Raw genomic sequence first — 18,992 nt, 5'->3', positions numbered from 1 at the left:
AATATATAGAAGCAACTTATGTCTATCAATAAATGAATGGACAAAGAAGATGTGACATACACACACACACACACACACACACTGGAATATTACTCATCCATAAGAAAATAATGAAATCTTGCCATTCATGACAACATGGATGGACCTAGAGGGTATTAAGCTAAATGAAGTAAGTCAGACAGAGAAAGACAAATACCGTATTATTTCACTTATTGTGGAATCTAAAAAACAAAACAAATTAACAAACAAACAAACAATAACAGCAAAACCAGACACAGACTCACAAATACAGAGAACAAACTGGTGGTTACCAGAGGGGAGAAGGACAGGTGGATGGGCAAAACAGGTGAAGATGATTAGGAGAGGTACCAATTCCCAGTTACAAATTAAATAAATAACAAAGATGAAAAGTACAGAATAGGAAATATAATCAATAATATTGTAAAATTTGGGTGGTGACAGATGGTAACTACATTTACTGGGGTAAGCATTTTATATGGTATGTAATTGTTGAATCAGTATATTGTTCTCCTGAAACTAATGTGATACATCAACTGTATTTCAATTACAAATAAACAAAGCGATTCAATTTTATCTCATCCCAAAAATAATTTTAAAAATAAAAATTAAAAAATCAAAGAAGGAAGGAAGAAAATAAAGTGAATTAGATAGCCTGACTATATTAGGTAGGGTTTTTTTTTATGTATGCTTATAAAAGCGTTACCATATCAAATATTCAACCAAGATGGATCATTAAAGTATATAACCTCTATAAATTAAAATGTCATCAAAACATCTTAAACCAAGAGAAATAGTAGAGGCACTTGAAAAACTATGAAAAGAAATACTTTACATTTAGTATTTTACATTAGTAACAGGGGTCTGGAATTCATGGCACGGGTGAGAGTTGAAATTGTAGGAGTGGACAAGATCACCAAAGAAGACAGTCATGAAGGAGGGCGGTGCACACAGGAGAGAAGCTTAATGGAAATACCTCCAACTGGGTGTGAAAAGCAATGGGCAAAGCCAAGGAAACTAAAGGACAAGCCAGGGAAGTAGGAGGTGAATGGGGTTGTCATGGTCAGTGGCGCAGGGGTGAGGAGCATTAGCCACTCTGGGCTCTGGAGTTTAGGGGATGAGAGGGAAGGTGGTACCATTTACTGGCAACTGAGCAAGGCAGCCCAGCACCTGTCTGCCGCTCAGGCACCTCCCATGACACACTGACCTGTTCTCACTTGGGCTCTTTTTCAACAAGCTGAATGAGGGTATAATAACTGACATGATGGTGTTTTTCTCTGAAGTTAAATATAAGCACTGACACCATAGAAAGCACATCCTCTAAATGGGTTTTCTTTCTTAAAGATATGTCAGTCTATCTTGAAGGTTGACTTCCAAAGTAAACTTTTATGTATGAATATACAATGCATACATCAAATACATAAATAATAAATGTATATATATGTGAAGGAAAAATGCCTTATTAAGTAACATTCTTTGGCCAGAATAAACCTCAAGAAAGTGATACAAAGTTATGTAAGTGAGGAGTCAAAGTGCAGGTGAAATTCAGTGTGTGAATTTTATACTATGTGTGTGAGTTAGCATAATGGTATGCTACATAATCTCCCCCAAAGACACCCATATTTTAATCCCTGGAATCTGTGACTATTACCTTATATGTCAAAAGAGACTTTGCAAATGTGATTAGATTAAGGACCTTTAAATGGGGAGATTATCCTGGATTATCAGGTAGACCCCAAATATAATCACCAGGGTCATTATAAGAGGGAGGCAGAGGAAGATTTGACTTACAAGAGGGAGAAGAGAAAGTAAGGGATATGACAATGAAAGCAAGAGTGTTAGATGATATGAGGAAGAGGTCACAAGCCAAGGAATGCACACCCTTCTCCAGAAGTTGGAAAAGTCAAGGGAACAGACTTTCCCCACAGCCTCCAGGAGTAACCAGCCCTGCTGACAACTTGACTTTAGCCTAGTAAAACTATTTCTGGCTTCCAGAAACTCAAGAAAAAAACTTTGTATTGTTTTAAGTCACCAAGTTTTGTGATGACTTGTTACAATAGCAACAAGACATGAATACTTTTGGAAGAACATGCGCATTTATAGCATCACATGCAGTCCCATGCTTTTCTCTAGAAGAAACATGCCAGCCTCTTTAATGGTGTTCCTTGAATCTAAGCATTTCTTTTCACCACCACCTCCGCTGCACAGAGTGGGACTTGCAGAATATAAGAGTTATTTGGCCAGAGGTTAAGAGTGGGGCCTTGGTTCTGTGGGCAGAGAGAGGAGAAGGAAGGTTTGAAGGAGGCTGGCTGAAGGTGAAGGTGATGCTGTCAGGCAGAAATCAGAGAAGGGCTCCTGCAAGAGGCCACCTTTTGTCTGAGACTCAGAAAGTTTCCTCAGGACCACTAAACTTTAGGGTGGAGGATGGGGAAACCAGAAATTCTTGAAGATGTGAGAAAATGTGCTGCTTCCTCTTAAAATGTCCTCAGAATGCTTGTTGTTTTCAGGAATAGGATTGACACTAAAACAAAAAGAATAACTTTAAGAAAATCGTGATCTAATTCTCCTTGGACTAACACCTGCCTGAAGTATGCATACCTGCATAATGATGGGTAAAAACTCTAGAAGGCCCAGAGGGTGACATTGCATTGATGAGAGTCTTATGCACAATACCATGTGTACTTTATAATTACACAACTTAAGGAAGGAATGAAAAATATGCCAGGGAATAAAACCACCCACAGAAAGCCAGAGAACTGAAAGAGTATGTGGTAGGCACTGCTCAGAACCCAGAAGGTACAGGCATTCAAGGGGAAGCAGAGCAAGAGACATCCAAGAACAATCAGGGAGCCTTTGAGTGCTCCGTGGGAAATAACAGGGGTTGGTGGGGAGTCTGGAGGCAAGCAGGATGCGTGCTGCCAAAGCAGGAGATAAGGACTGGACAAATGACAGCAGCTTAAGGAGGTCTGGGTAAGCCTAACTTTCAAGGGGTGCTGGGAGCAGGACCAGGCAGCAGAGAGGGGCAGTGAGCCCCTGAGAGAGGAAGTGAAGGCACTTGACAAGGTGCATGGGGAACAGAGCAGAGACCAAGCCTGGCGACCTAGGCACAGCGTGTCATGCGGGGTTGTGCCTTGTTCACTGTAAGATGCACCTTGCGAAATGTGGTACTATTAATAAATATTCAAGCATGCAAATGATTTACTTTCAGCAGGAAAGAAGTGAGGAAGGGAGGAAGGGACTTAATATCACTCTTAATTACTTACATTCTGATATGATTTCTGGAAATAGTAAAAAGTAGGAGAGTTGAAACTAGTACACTGGAAATTGCCCAGGTCCCTGCCTTTTAAAGGAACCTTCTGACTGCACTGTGGAAGGAAAGTGGAAACCAGCACTGTCAGGAGGTCGCTGAAGAACCCAGGGAAGCGATGCAAATGAAACCTAGTGACAGGCAGAGGGGCATCAGTAGCTAGGGGACTAAGGCAGGGGCTGGGCGGGGTGAGTATGCAGGAAGCAGCCCAGGCAGGGGGATACAAACTCCTGGAGAGGCTTGGCAGGAGGCCACCTTATCTCTCTCGGCTGGAGGCCAGGCTCAGAGGACAGTCATGGGCAGAGGTAAACTGTAGGTAGAGTGGGAAGTTACAGAAAGCACACAGATGACCTCAATTTTCTCAATGACTCATGAGGCAAGGTTGACTGCTGAGAGCTGCTGAGAGCGAGGGGGCAGGAATTGAGAATGGGTCTTCAGAGGAGGGCTGAGGTCTATAAATAGTCTTCTAACTAATTAGCACTGAGGAGCAAGCATGTGAGTCTGAGTGCCTGAGATGCCTGCTGGCAACCACTTACTGGGCACCTTGCACCCGCTCTGTGTTGGCTGCTGTGTGGGGGTCGGTACAGTTAATATGCCTAACTTACAGAGCTTTGCAACCAGTGAAGTCTTAGCCATCCATATTTAAATACTATTAAGGTCTTGAAGAAGCTATTGATTCCAAAGGGGTAGCTTTTTAAAAAATGGTTTGGGTTATAGTTGTGAACTTTTTGCTGTGTGATCAAAACATACAGCTTGTACATATATACATATACGTATATTGAATGAATAGCTGCTATAATATCTCTCTATATACACACATATACACACATATATAATTATAGCAACCATCCGTTCCATGTATGTTTGTTGAGCAAATTCCACATGTTGAGAACTATGCTAGACACTGAAAACACAATAATGAGCACAAACAGATGAGGTGTCTGCCTTTATGGAGTGAACAGTCTGATGGGTCTACAAGGAGACATTCAAACTAATGTAAAATTACAGTATGAGCAGAGCTGTAAAGGGCTGTACATAGTGCGATACGAAGATAGAATCAAAGCAGGTCACGGGTGGGGCAGGCGGAGCTGATTCATCCTACCTTAGGTCACGGATCGACCTGTCCAGGAACTTCTCCACAACTACATTCCAGTTCCTTTGAAGGCTGTGAATCACAGCCTGCTCCTCTCTGATTATGGCAGCTGATGTGCAACTGTGCACACAGAAGGTGCTCCATGTGTGTTTAATTCCGTGTGTGGGAAGCTAATCCGCAGTACTCGTGGCCTTTCTTTTACAGGATAACTACAGATGGGCATCTTGGTAATAAGGGAACATGCCCATCATCTTGCTGACTTGGCCAGAACAACACACTCTCAGGCATGTCATGGACTCTCTCGTCCTTACAATGAGGAGTGTCATTGACATTTTTCCTTCAATAGAGCACTATCAATGTTCTTGGCACTGATGTACACTGAGGATCTATATACTTCTTTCTCTTTGTTGTTCAGGGTAACTTCCCTTGACCCACACAGGTTACCAGGGGAAGTGGGGAGTAATTGTTTAATGGGTACAGGTGTCTGTTTGGACCAATGAAAAATTTCGGGAAATGGATAGTGAAGATGGTTGCACAATGTTGTAAGTGTACTTAATGCCACTGAATGATATAATTAAAATGGTTAAAATGGTAATTTTTATGTTGTGTATATTTTATGCAATAAAAAATCCCACAAAATTAAAGCTTGAAAATTTTTAAAATAGAAAAAATACTGGTTATGAATAAGTGTCACTTTTTTCCTAAAGCCTTTCAGTAGTTCCCTATTTTCTCCTGACCAAATCCTTCCTATAACCAGGCTTTTCATGGACAGGGTGCCCCCTCCTCCTATGTCTATCCTTGAACCCTACACTCCTGCCAGGCCAAACAGCTTGCAGTTCTCCCACAGTATGCGCTGCTTTTATATGACTCTGGGCTGTACTCCCCGGTGTCCTGGCTCTGGGACGCTCTGCTCAGCCCCCACCGTCCAGCTGGAAAACACCTTCTCATGCACCTGAATTTAGCCTCCTCTAGAGGACTTTTACCAACTCGCATTTCAGATATCCCTGACCCTTGCTAAGGAAATGACCTCTCTCTCTCTTGCTTCCTCACTTTCCCCTGTGTAGATCATTATCACAGCAAACATAACATTGAATGCAGTTGTTTATTTATAGGTCTATCTTCCTGCACTATACCATGGGAGGCAGGGGTAAAACCTTTGTCTATATATGGAGCATGTTTTTAAGATCTCTGGCTCAAACTGTATGACCTTGGGCAAGATACTCAACCTTTTTTAGGTCTGTTTCATATTCTATGCAATGGAAATAATAATAGTCCCTATGTCATAGAGTAGTTATGAGGAATAAATGATATAATGCATGTGAGGTGCTTAGAGAGGGTCTCATACACAATTAACAATAAAGTGTTTCAAAAAGGAAGTATGTAACTAGCAACAATTGTTCAGTGCTTAAGAGGTTGAACACTAAAGGTCAAGAGTTGACAAGAAGAATGAATAACCCAATCCCAGGTGTTCATTTAGAAAGACATATGAAGTTGAATGCTTGGAAGGAAGAACAATATAGCAGAATTTCTTTTAGCGCGTGTACAAATAATGTGGTCTCAAAATACTTCCAAGGAGTTCCCAAGTTTTAGGTTCCTGCCATAAACTCTTCTGCTCCCTCTAGAGCCAGGCTGATCAGGCTACAGAGATCCTTATAACTAAAATAACACAGTCATCTTAGCAAACAGGAACAAAATATCAATGAAACCAGTAAGAAAACTTACTGCAATCGGTTGCAATACCAAAACAGTGGAGGGGCTTCATGCTTTAAAGAATGTAGCCAGCCCTGTTGTAGACTTTGAGAAACTCTCAAAGTTTTCTATTCCCACCCTCTTAACATCAAAATTTTGGTTAACTAGCCTCATTGCTGAAAGTTTAATCAGTAAGTAACCCTTTCTCCAAGGTAGCCTGGCTGTTGATGTGAATTCTTTTTTCTCAGATGCTGGCTGTTTTCAACGAGTGCAGCTGGCATATGTGGTGCAGATAAACCATTATGGGACACAAGTACATTGTTTCTTATAAGGTAAAACTCACTGCAGTGAACACTGCCAGTCCTCCTCATTTCCTGATATGGTGACTGTACCTTTTTTCCATGCTGTCCCATTAGAACTGATTCCACACCCAGCCTCGGGGATGGAGTTTGGGCACCAGGCGGAAGCTATCAGCGCATCTCATTTCCATGTCCACTGACGTTCCTGGATCATAAGGGACCTAGTCAAAGTCCATGGGATGCAATGGCATTTTCACTGTGCCTCCTGGGAGAGAGATTGTTACTCATAACATCTGACCTAAAACATAAGAGAATCAGTAGGTTAGCAGGGACCTTGTTGGTACCTGTAAAACTCTAGGATGAAGTCAGCATAATGGAAGGCAGAACAAAGAAATAGAGATTAAAAAAATAAGTGGGTTCACCAATATGCTTGAGCCCTGAATAGAATGTGCCTGAAATTAGCCATTTTATTTTCAGCTGCTGAGTCAATACATTTCCTTTTTGACTAAGCCAGTTTGGGTTGGGTTTTTCTATAACTGCAACTAAATAATCCCACTGACATCCATCAGAGCCATTCTTCCCAAACAGGAGCTCCGCACTCTGATTCCATAAAAAAGATAACTGGTTTCTCTAGAGACCTCATCTGTGAATGAATCAAGCCACATTCAAGAGGGTGTTTGGGTAAGAAACTCTCCTTTGGGCATGCCTGTGGTTCACATTACTGTATGGGCCAGGAAACTCCTATAAATTTCACCTGTTGACACATTTTCTTTGCAAGTATTTTGCTACTTGAGGGGGAGAAGCCGGAAACAGAGGTGGAGAAGGGAAGGCATGAAGCAAAGTATGAATGATTGTGCAGGAAGCAATATAGCTGAAGACCTTTTAGCAAAGGACTGGCATGTGGGTACATGCGGTGCAAATTCATGGTGGAGGAACTAATCAGGCAACGTTATCTGATCTGGAACAACAAGAGAAAGAAAGAGTCTTTTTCCTTTTCCCCTGGTTTAATATGTCTGAAAGCCCTTACCAAGGAGTCAGGCTGGTATTGGAAGTGTCCAACCAGAAACCTTGACTCCAGATTGTGCCCAAGTGGGGACCTGGAATCTGGGTTGTTTTCCAGGAACCAACTGTCATTTTTTCATTTTCAGAATGAAACTGGATTTTTGTTCTATAAAAGCAGGGCAGGTGCTGCATTGAAAACAAAAGGCTAACATGCCGAAGCCTGAATATAAAGAAGTAGGGAGTTTCACAAGTTCTTCTGAGTAATAGGGGCTAGTCGCAAGCCTGGGGCTGAGGAGGCTGTGGGAGCAGAAAGAGCCTGTGAGGTTATTTCTCCCATGAACAGCAAAAGCTCAAAGAAATAGCCTGAATAACTGAAGCCCAGCGCTGCTCCCATGGAAGGCAGCAGAACCTGCAGGGAAGGTCTTGCACTTTGGGAGCAGGGCTAGGTTCAGAATCCCTGCTTCCATCCCTAGATGGCTGTGTGGCCTCGGACAAATTAATTATCCTCTCTGAATCTATCTCCTCATCTGTAAACATCAGTTAGATTCTTGAGAGAAGTTAAGTTGGTTGAATTACATCAAGATCCATGGCCCATAAGAGCTCAAGTAAATGGCAACTGCACAACTTCACTTAACCTGGGGAGACTCACACTGAAAACTGGGCTGCAGGCACCTACACATAGATACCTTCTTCTCATTTGGCAGGCAGAGGGGTCAAAATTCAGTGTCATCTTCATGGGATTTTCTATCTAATATCATGAAAACAGCACAAATTTGAAGCCAAATTCCTGCATCTTTTTGGGTTCTGCTAAGCTCAACAAAACCTTGTCCCTACACTGCTGAACAGCCAACTCTGAATTTCAGACTGGCTAGACATAAGCCTAAATTGAAAGCTTTTCATTGGACCGTCAGTTTCTCAAGAGCAGGAAATGGGTTTTATTCCTCTTTTTTGGCCAGATGCATAGCACAGTACGTTATTGGTTGCTCAAGAAATTTTTATTCTCTCATCTAGAAAAATGAATTCGTCGCAGGCCAGCTAACCTAAACCTCTGTTGGAAAGGACTCAAAGTAGGAAGGAGGAGGGAATATAGACAGGTGACAAATAAGCTCAAAAAAACATGCTCAACACCATTAGTCATTAGGGACTTGCAAAATACCACAACACATTTATTAGAATGCCAAAAATGACAAAGACAGACTTTATAAAATCCCAGTGAAGATATAGAGAAACCAGAACTCTTAAACATTGATAGTTTATTAATCTAAAATGGTACAACCAAATGGAAACAGTTTGTCAGATTCTTTAAAAGTTAAATGTATACCTACTGTATGACCCAGCCTTTCTATTACCAATATTTACATAAGACAAAAGAAAGTGTATCTCCATTTGCAGACATATATATGAATGTTCATTGTAACCTCATTTGTTATATCCAAAACCTGGAAACAACTAAATGTCCACCAGCAGTTGAATGGATAAACAAATTGTCTAATACCCATCTGGTGAAACACTACTCATCAATAAAAAAGAATGAACTCCTAAAATATACAAACAACATGGATGAATCTCATGAGAGAAGCCAGACCAAATAAGGATGCATACTGTATGAATCACTTATAAAAATTCTAGAAAATGTAAACTAATATAACAGAAAGCAGATCAATGGTTGCCTGAGGAAGAAGAATTACAGTAGGAAGGGACAAAGATGGGGGGAATTTCAAAGGGGTCCAAGGAATTTTTGGAGTGAAGGATAAATTATTTCTCTTGATTGTGCTGATGCTTTCATGGGTGTAGACCATTGCCAAAGTTAGTAACTTGTGCACTTTTTAAATGTGCAGTTTGTTTTATGTCAATTCCACCTCAACTTAAAAAGTGTTATTTCCTTTTTTTTTTTTTTATGGATAATGAGAAGAACAGAATTTTGTGGTCAGTCAGAAGTAACCTCCGTATAGTTTCCCTTTGCTACTTTGATATTAAATTCTGAAAGATTCTGGACCAGAGTAAGGGAGACTGAAAGGAGACTGTGAATCTTCCTGTTGAGAAATAAGGCTTCAGAGAATGACCAGCCTCTGGATTTACATGCTTCTCAAGCACCAGCCAAGCCAAGCTTCCCTCTCTGGTCTGGATTCCTTGTAGTAAACACATCCTATTCCACGCAATTCCATTAAATTCCTCGGCCCACCACCAATCCACAGTGCCAACTGCTAGTGGCTTTGTTCTCCAGCCCCAGCCGGGCCTGCCAGACCACACCTTTCATCTAAACCCTGCCATCACGGTGCCGCACGCCACTGCAGCCCACGGGACAACTTCACCACCGCATCCATGCTGATCTGGCTCATCTTGCTGTCCCTGACATTTCCAACAAAGTGAGAAAGGTTACTATATCTGCATTTCACTGAAATATGCTTAAAAGATTTCCCCAGAGTTTCAGTTCACATCAATGGGACTTTTTCTCCCAACACTCCTTCAAAAAATGTTTCAAGTCTAATCCCTTTCGCTACAGCCATGCTCCTTTCCACCGGCACTACACATTCATTTGGGGGATGCTTTGGACTCTTCCTAGGTGAAAGACTGACATATATAAAGGCATCATAAAAGAACTGTAGAGGGCTTGGGCAGGATTATCCCAAGAATTCTATCCACCCACTTCAAGCAATTTCTTCTGTTGATCTTTAGGATTATTACTGAAAAAGTCCAGGCTTTCGCTTATTTATCCAGAATATCAGTCTTGTTGGAGCACAGTTAGGCAGTATTGCCAGGGAAAAGGGCTTTTTTTTCCCCTGACTGGCTCAAAGTGGGATACCATAACTAAGTTAGAAATAAGCCTGTATAAGATTTAAGGATTATAATCAATTCTCCTAAACTTAGTTCAGGAGAGCTAGGGGAAGTGATTTTCATCCTCCTCCAACATATACTCGGGAACAGCCTGAGAAACAAAGTATACAACCCACCCTACTTGCAGAGTCAGGATTTTGCTTGAAGAGTATGCCTGTGTATGTGTGTGTCTGTGTGTGTGTGTGTGTGTGTGTCTGTGTGTGTCTGTGTGTGTGTGTCTGTGTGTGTGTGTGTGTCTGTCTGTCTGTGTGTGTGTGTGTGTGTGTGTCTGTGTGTGTGTCTGTGTATGTGTCTGTGAGGAATGCTGAGGTTAGCCTGGCTTGATCAGTGGAAATTGTGTTAACTGGAGTACCTAGCTGCTGATGAATCAAGGAAATACTCAAGAGAAGAGGAGGAGCATAGAAAATGCCAGAGGTTAGTAAAATGGAATTATACTGGGACAATGAAATCTGGGTTATCCTGTGGACTGAAGGTTTTACCTCTTGGGTACTTGGAGCAGAATTTGCAAAACCAAACTGCAGAAAAGCCTTTTCTCCAGCCAGTATTCTTAGTAAGCAGTCATGTGGGGGTAATTGCTCCTTTGTCTGCCTCCTACTCCCTCCTCACCCCCAGTCCCCTGATTTCTGCCTGAATGCAAAGAACCATGGCTGCAATTGAATCCTGGTGACGCCAGCTGGGCAGCAGAGGAGCCGCAGCACAGAGGCACCACCTTCCCATGAGGCCCTTGTGTTTCACCTTTGCTTGCGTGGGGGAAGACAGCAAGGCGGCGTAGTGATTGATGGTGTCAGGCACCATGCTAGGTGATCGCGCCTTCAAAATTCAAGGAGCCCCTACAGTGCCCTATGCGATGGGGATTATTAACCACATTGTTGCAGAATAAGGGAACAGGGAGAATAATTTACAGAACAATTAAACCTCTGGAAGTTTAGATAAGTTGCTGAAACTTCACAGCTACTATGTGGTGGGCTGGAGATTTATCTCTCCAAGGGTGGGAGTTAACTCTCCAGCAGGGAATTTGAGGTGGGTCCCTGCTGCACCAGGTTCAACGTCCCAAATTAAGAGAGCTGGGTAATCAGTGACAAGTGATACCCAGGTCTCACGGAGAGTGAGAGATGGAGTGTAAAAGCAAGAGCAGGAGCTGGGTCCCATCCGCTCAGACTGCTGGAGTATTTTGGTGTGGAGCCTCTTATTTTCAGATCATTTATAAGAAAATAGGGTTATTCCTTTGCCAGGCTCTTCCCTTTTTCAGTTTTTTGAGGTGTTATTATAGAACATTTTAAGATGTTTAATTCCAGCCTAGAAGCCAGTGAGATAAAAATAGAATAGCAAATAAAGGAAATTAATTTCATGTAAAAAATTTACTCCATATCATGAGGCCTGCCCCAGAGAGTATTCTTGAGTACTTTTGGGGTGAGAGCCTAGGCCCTGTCAGAGTCAAAACCCTCTTGATTGTAACTATAGAAAGCAGAAACCATATGTTTATTATATGTCAACTACACTTCTCAGTCTTTCTTGCAGGGACATGTGGCCACAGCTCTATATCAGTGCGGCTCTGGTTCACAGAAAAGGATGAGAATCCCAGGTCTGGACTGTAGAGCTGTGTATGATCCTCCATGCACTTTCCCCCTCCCAGATGGCTAGAAAAGTTGGCTCCTAGGCCTGTCTTGGGAGCCGCATGTTGAACCTGGCAAAGCCACGTTATAGAAGAAGCCAAGCCCTTGACTCACATCATGGAGGACTGTTACCCAACCAGAAATATCAGCCGCTACGATGTGGGAATTTTTGTTTTAGCAGCTAGCAGAATTCAATTGTGGCATCAAGAATATACCTCACTGAAGATAGTCATAAAGTAAAATGTGCATTTTCAGACCGACTGGGGGAGAAGATGAAAGTAAATTAGTGAGAAGGGCGAATGACAGGGCTTTTATGTAGTTTTATTGCAGTAAATAAAAGTAGGCTGAACAGCCACTGCTTTCCAGAAATCTTCAAAGACCCACTTTTTGTGACTACAGAAGATGATATGTACCTGGCATCAGTCATTTGGGTGCACTATGACATTTTAAAGTGCTTGAGGGTATTTAAAAGTTCCTCTCTTAAACACTTTAAATTCACCCTTCCTACAAATGTGTTTACTCCAGACATGTGCATTTTCAATGATTATCAGAGCAATAAGTAAATTTCATTTCAGCTTCTGTCAAATACTACAAATTCCAAATGTGTGGCACTACAATTGATGAGGTTTATTGAATTGGTAGCCTTCATATTCCACAAGAGGAATAAAGTATGTGATTGGAAGGAAGTCTCAACCATAGTTGGATGATGAAAGGGTTGGTATGAAAGGTGTGGCTTCTCCAAAAACAGAAGAAATCCTGCAATAGAAGCAAGCAATGAGGTAACCATTTGAGATGGGAGGGATTTATACCAAGACCTTTGGACCTTTGGTACATAGATATCACAGAGCTCTCTGGAGTCTTAACTGGCGTATGCAGTGTAGGTAACCAGGGATTATCACTATTTACATTAGTGGGACTGCTGGGTGAGAAGATAAAAGCTTTTCCAGGTACACTCATGCATCTGCCCAGCTAAGGGAGGGCAACAGATGGCTGAACAACCTCTCTGTCCATGGACTCAGAAGAAAAAGAGAAACAAATTGATTTCCTTTCCACACTGAGAAGATGCATACTGAATCTTCACAGCCCAAAGCCAGCATAAGTGGACTTGTGCTCTGCTCCATGGGTCTTGAAGACACTGCATTTGAGTGTGGCTGGCCCTTTAAAAACAGCTCAAAGCCAGAGAAACCTCATCCAGGAAATTAGTCAGTTTGTTTTAGCAACTGCTCCCATGCCCTGGTCTCCCATTACTTCATCTGCATTCCCCAGATGCTGAACCTGTCCTCCTCTAAGCCCACAGCAGTCCCCCCACACTTGCTTTCACACTAACTTGGAACTCCCAGTACCAAGCCCTGGCGGCCCCACAGGATGTCACCTCTTGGGTCACAGACGGAACCTGATGCCCTCATCCAGCTTCTCTGGTTGCAACCTTACCTGCCCCAGATTTCAGACCTGCGTCAGAGGCTGCTACAAGAGGAGATAGGGAGGTGACCCTGTTTTGTCCTGCCCAGGCTGGCCTCTTTCTTGCAATTCTAGGCAGCTAAGAATAGTCCTGAACCCAGGATTTGCTTAGTAAGGTTCATTTAGAGGACTGCATGGCAAGGATTGCCAGTGTCTCTGACTCAGAGCCCTATTTGGTCACTCTTTGCTTGACCGGTGAGTCAGCAACACGCCTTCCTCGTGCTTTCTCCACTGTTGAGGAGCAGCCATCAGGGAAAACTCCCTACATGTACTTGGGGATGCCCACGAGCAAAGGATGATCCAAACTAGCCCAGCACAGGTTATTGGCTGGGACAGAAATGGAGTCCAAGGGAGTAGCAGGCTGCAGGCAGAGCTGCACCCAGAGCTGGATTGGTGCTATTGTCAGGGTTCTGTCTCTCTCCATCTTTAGAGAGTGAGCCCACCCAGCAGGCTGATGTCCGCAGGAGGTCATGACTTGAATCCCAACACTTAGCAACCTCAGGGGAAGGAGCCAAGTCTATCCTGACAGCTCCAGGAGAAAATGTCTGGAGAGAGTTTAATCGGCCCATCTGGGCCATGTGCTCATCTCTGAACCAAGCACTACAACTGGCCAGACCTGGGTCCACAAGCCCGCCCCTGTGGCTAAGGAAAAGGCCAGGAGCCACCCTCAAAGCATACTGAATAGTGTTCTTGGCAGAAAACACGGCTCTCCAGTAGCCTCCACTTTGCTGTTGTCATCTTTAGGCCTTGTCTTGACGTGGCTAACTCCCTCCTCCTTGAAACGCTGCATATGCTCTCTGGCACACTCCATTCTCCTTGTTCTCCTCTTAACTAAAACTTTCTCTCCTATTGTCATTTTTTTGGCCTTCCCTGGACTCATACTGGAGTCCCAAGCTCAGACCTTTATCTCTCTCTGCTGTCTTCTCTCTGTACCCCATGGGTAATCTTGTTCTGTCCATTGGCCTTAAATACCATCTATTTGCTGTGGACACCAAATTTACATCTGATTACTGTCTTCCCCTGAGTTCCTGACAGCCCTGGAGTCCTCCTCCACTTGGATAGTGGATAGGCATCTCAAATAAACCCACCCAACACTGAGCTCCCGACCGGCCCCACCCCGAACTGCTCCCCCAGCCCCTTCTCCTTGTCGTTAATGATAAAATTGCTCCATTTTTACAGTTGCTCAGACCAAGACTTGCAGAAAAATCTTGGGTTTCACACTTCTTCTCATCTGCTACATCCAGGTTACCGGTAACTCATGCCATTCCACCTTTCACCTTTCACCTGAGACTGTGATTATTTCTTACCTCCTCCACCACTGCCAGCCTGGGCCGAGTCATACCATGTCTCCCAGTATGGGTCACTGTTGCCGTAACTGGGCAACCTTCTCACCTGTGGTCTCCTGTTGGTGTTCTCTCATCTCGGCGGTCAGAGGGAGCCTCTGAACATACTCAGATAGTCCTTCCTCTGGCAAATACCCAGAGGTGACCCTCGTACAACTCATACAGTGGTCCGCGAAGCCCTATACCATCTCCCTACAACCCCATCCCCATTTCCTCTCTGATATGACCTCTGTCCTAACCTCCTCCAGCAGCCCCAGCCATGCCCCGCACTCATTAAGCACAACTGTGCCTCCAGGCCTTTGTTCTTGCTACACCCTTTGTCTGGAGTCCTCTTTCCCCTGATATCTACATGGCTTCCTCCCTCATGTCCCTCAGACTTTTAATCAAGCCTCCCTCCTCCGTGAGACCTTCTCTGACCACGTGATCTAAAACCATAAGCCCCTTCCTGACCCTGGCTCTTCCTGTCTTCCTTCACTACTTTTTCTCCATAGTAGTCATTCTGTTCTGATACATTTACTCTTTATAAGAATTTTTTTACTTATTTATTTAATTTAAATTTTTGCTTACTTATTTTCATCCCTGTTTGCCCACCTCTAGACTCTGCAGAGGGAGATGCACCCTCTGCGCCTCCAGCACCCAGTGCTGGGAGATAGACCCTCAGTGATTTAGAGAGTCAATGAAATGGAGTGACTTTTGCAGTCCCCCAGGCTGGCTCCCATGGAGTGTGGTGGTCTTCAGTCCCCCTCTTGTCTCACCTCGGAGTCTCCCTCACCAGCAGTATGCATGCAAGGACCAGAGGCAGAGCAGTTACTGCCAGGAAAGGTGAGGCCAGACCCCAGGGCAGGCAGATGGGCAGGAGGGTGGGCAGTGGGGAAAATGTGGGTGGCTATGATGTTCCAGCTGTGAGACATGACCCAGTGGGTGGTGGCCAGACAGGGCCAGGCAGTGGGGCTGACACAGTGGGCGGGAAGCTGCGTGGCCTCAGTCCTTCATTGGGTTGGCACAGGCAGATGCCAGGTCCAAGCAGAGAAAACAAGGGGACAGAATTCATGAGACACACTGAGGCAAAAATGGATATAAGCCAAAACACAACACCCAGTGAGCTCAACCACAGAGGCAGGCCATTTGTCATCCTCTCCAGTCGGGGCTGATGTGCACTCTTTAAAGACGCCAGGCTCTCTGTTCAGGCCAGCACCGTCCCTTCCCCATGCTCAGCTTTTTATGTCTCTCATTTGGCAGGCTGTGCCTCTTCAGGCAGGCCCCTGGTTACTGGCTCTGGCAACGTCAGGGGAGCAGTGCCTCCAGCCTGGCCTGCACCTTCAGGGATGCCACCACTCTGCATCCCCAGCTGGTGCCAGGCCACTAGCTGCAAGGACACCCCCATCTGCCCAACTCCCCTACACCTGAAACAACTTTTTTTTAACATTATAGAATTTAAAGCTACCGTAGCAAGTCCTTCAAGTCCAATGTTCTCAATTTCATCAGTCAGAACCTGAGCCCCAGAGGGTGGCATGAGCTTGCGGTCACCACACTGGGGAGATGCTCAGCCAAGGGCTCTCTACACAAAACCATGCTGTCCAAAGTCCTCCACTTCAGAAGACTGGCTAATCGCAGGCCAGGCCTGGTAGCTTTACCTGAGAATTAGAAGCCTTCAATGTTCTAGGAATTTCCAACGTGACGGGTGACATCATGAAGGGATGCTGCAGAGGAGCCTGTTTATACCACCCTCTGGCTCTTTCCGCTGCTCCCCATTTCATGATAGATTGGATGCGGTCACTCCTCAGCCTGATGGAGTCTCAGCCCTCACCAAGCTGCTTGTTCTCTCTAAGCTCATTATCCAACTGGCTCATACTTTCCCAGGGGTTGCAGGAAGGAGGAAAGGTAATTAAGTGTTTTGCTTAAATGGCCTTTTCAGCTGACAGAAATAGCTGCCCAGGGATGTGGTAGACTCTCCTTCCTGATTCTCCTCCTGCCAGTGCAGAGCTGCAGGCCACATGCGGGCACCCACGGCGAGGGAGGAAATCAGTGATGGTGCAAAGGCCACATGGACCAAGGCTCTGCCCTCCCCAAACAATCCCTAAGTGGTTCATCCGCAGGCAGATAATGGAGGAAAATGAAATTGCTCCTAGGAGTACCGTGCACAAGCCCAGATCGGCCTCTCCCCTCCGTGACTGGAAAGCGTCTGATTTGTGTGCAAGTGTGCCCTTGGGTGCCATTTATGAGCAGGCCAACAAGACCCAGGACCTTCTTCCTGCCTCGCAAAGCCCTCTGTTGGACCAGCATACTGTGTGGACCAAATGCTGGTGATGTTTAATGTCCCTTTTCAGCCCAAAGCAGCCACTGCTGCTTAGAGAATGCGTTATTTTGAAAGAAATGATACTGCCATTTGCAGAACTCCCGAGTTACACCCCCCCACACACAAACTTGATCACTTGATGCAAAGGCTAGGGGGTGGGATGGGAGACACAGCACAAGGATGCATCTGCCCCAGACCCCAGGAATGACAATGAAAGCCAACAGCCTTCTCTGACAAAGGGGATTTATGTGTATTTCCATTAAAGAAGAATTTGGATGCAAAAGAGGTCATTACAGAAACACACAAGAAGGGAAGGGACAGTGAAAGCAAGAAAAAAATAAAATAAAAACAAGAATGGGAATTTCAGAGGTTGGAAATCACACATAGGGCTGTAAGTTGCCACCTAAATTAGACCCCAAAGAGTTAAGTCCAATCTTAGCTAGTAGCACCAGCTGGTAAGTCCAGGGCACATTCAGTATTATTGTGTTAAAGATAATAGCAGCCTTATTACAACAGAGAGTTCTATATACATTAGTGCCCACACAATGTCACCTGTCCGTGAATTCAGCAGAATTTTATTCACAGAATAATACAGAATTGTCATTGTTACAGATGAGAACTACACATTCATTAATAGAAACAGTTTCTCTGGCACTTCTAGCCAACACTAGGTCCCAAAAAAGGCTCATTATGGAATGTGGCCCCAAAGCCAGTAATGGCAGTCATTATGACAATGTGCCTTAATATCAAAGGAACTGTAAATTTTTTTATTTTTCCTGGTAGCACCCAGTGATTCTCTAAACTGTGCACTTCTCTTGGTATAATCATGTGTCCTTATAGGCTCTATCCACATGCAAAATTTTATTGCAAATTGTTAAAAAATTGCAGAAAATGTGCCTAATAGAATGTTTATGAGCTACCATTTTGTTTCAAATTAAACCTTGAAGTATAGTCAAAGTGACTTTACTCTCATTTAGTGGTATTTAGCCCAAATCACATCAATCAAGTTCTTCCTAATTTGTCATTGTAACAAACACACTGAAGACAAAAATCTCTCTCCTCTTCTGCATTGCTTGTTTGGAATGGTTTGAGGTGGCCACCAACACTCAGGGAAAGGAGAGAAATTGATACCAGAAAACTCAGTAGGGAAAAAAAAGACTTTGCCAAATGTGTGTTGATTGCTGTACAGATTCCTAATCTAACCCTTGTCCATCCCTCCTCCTACAGGTGGGCCATGTAACAAGTTCTGCCTATGAAATAGAAATGAAAGTGTGATGGTTGTTTCTGGGCTGAGTTACAGAAGACTATGTGACACCTATATCCTTTCTCTTCCATTCTGCCATTTTCTCATTAAAGTTCAGCAAGCTGTATATTTCAATGTGCTTTTCTAAAACATAAAAATAAGAGGTGGGCCTGGGTAAATGTTGCTTTCAATGGTAATCTGCCAGCTGGGGGCTCCATTCGTGAGAGTTCATAGTTTTGTTCATAGAATAGTGAACAGAATGCCTTCTCCCCAGGCCCCTGCACCAAATGAGGGAGAAAATCAGAGAAAATCAGACTCAGGTGCTCAAGATTTGTTGATGTAGTGCCTTACAGGAAAAGCTGGTGAGGGAGGGAGGGAGGGAAGCCTGGAGGTAAGGCTAAGTGCTAAGAAAGGCTGTTGTTTCAGGTACAGTCCAGCCTTGGCCTGATCCATGGTAGGGAGTGGTGGGAGTTCTAGAGCATAACAGAACTCCAGAGTTACCCACACACACTTGATCACTTGATGCAAAAGATTAGTCAGTCATTGCGTGTGGGACACTCCATGCTGGAAGGCAGTGCAAATCTTCACAAGGCTGTTCCTATCAGCTGAGGGAAATGTTTTGGAGAAAAAGATTACTGGCAGCTGTGATCAGCAGACACGCACAGCAGCTGGGACATTCAGGGCCTGGAAACTGGATCTGAGCAGAACACCACAGACCCACCACCGTCCACCCCTTCCACTGTTCATGCCCACTTGCTTCTCACATTAGGTTCACTCACCCCAGACATGGCTTGTC

At 44.1% G+C, this 18,992-nt stretch overlaps 1 long non-coding RNA gene across 1 annotated transcript; it reads left to right on the top strand.

Annotated features, from left to right (window-relative positions):
- The first annotated feature begins 6,827 nt into the window (after window positions 1-6,827).
- Window positions 6,828-18,317, top strand: LOC118968285 (uncharacterized). The gene is made up of 3 exons (XR_005055860.2): window positions 6,828-7,087; window positions 15,255-15,479; window positions 18,181-18,317. It is a non-coding gene; the product is annotated as an uncharacterized lncRNA (long non-coding RNA).
- Window positions 18,318-18,992: the final 675 nt, after the last annotated feature.

This window comes from Manis javanica, chromosome 2 (genome assembly GCF_040802235.1).
Source record: "Manis javanica isolate MJ-LG chromosome 2, MJ_LKY, whole genome shotgun sequence".
NCBI classification, from domain to species: domain Eukaryota; kingdom Metazoa; phylum Chordata; class Mammalia; order Pholidota; family Manidae; genus Manis; species Manis javanica.
This window is presented reverse-complemented; position numbering and strand designations above follow the sequence as displayed.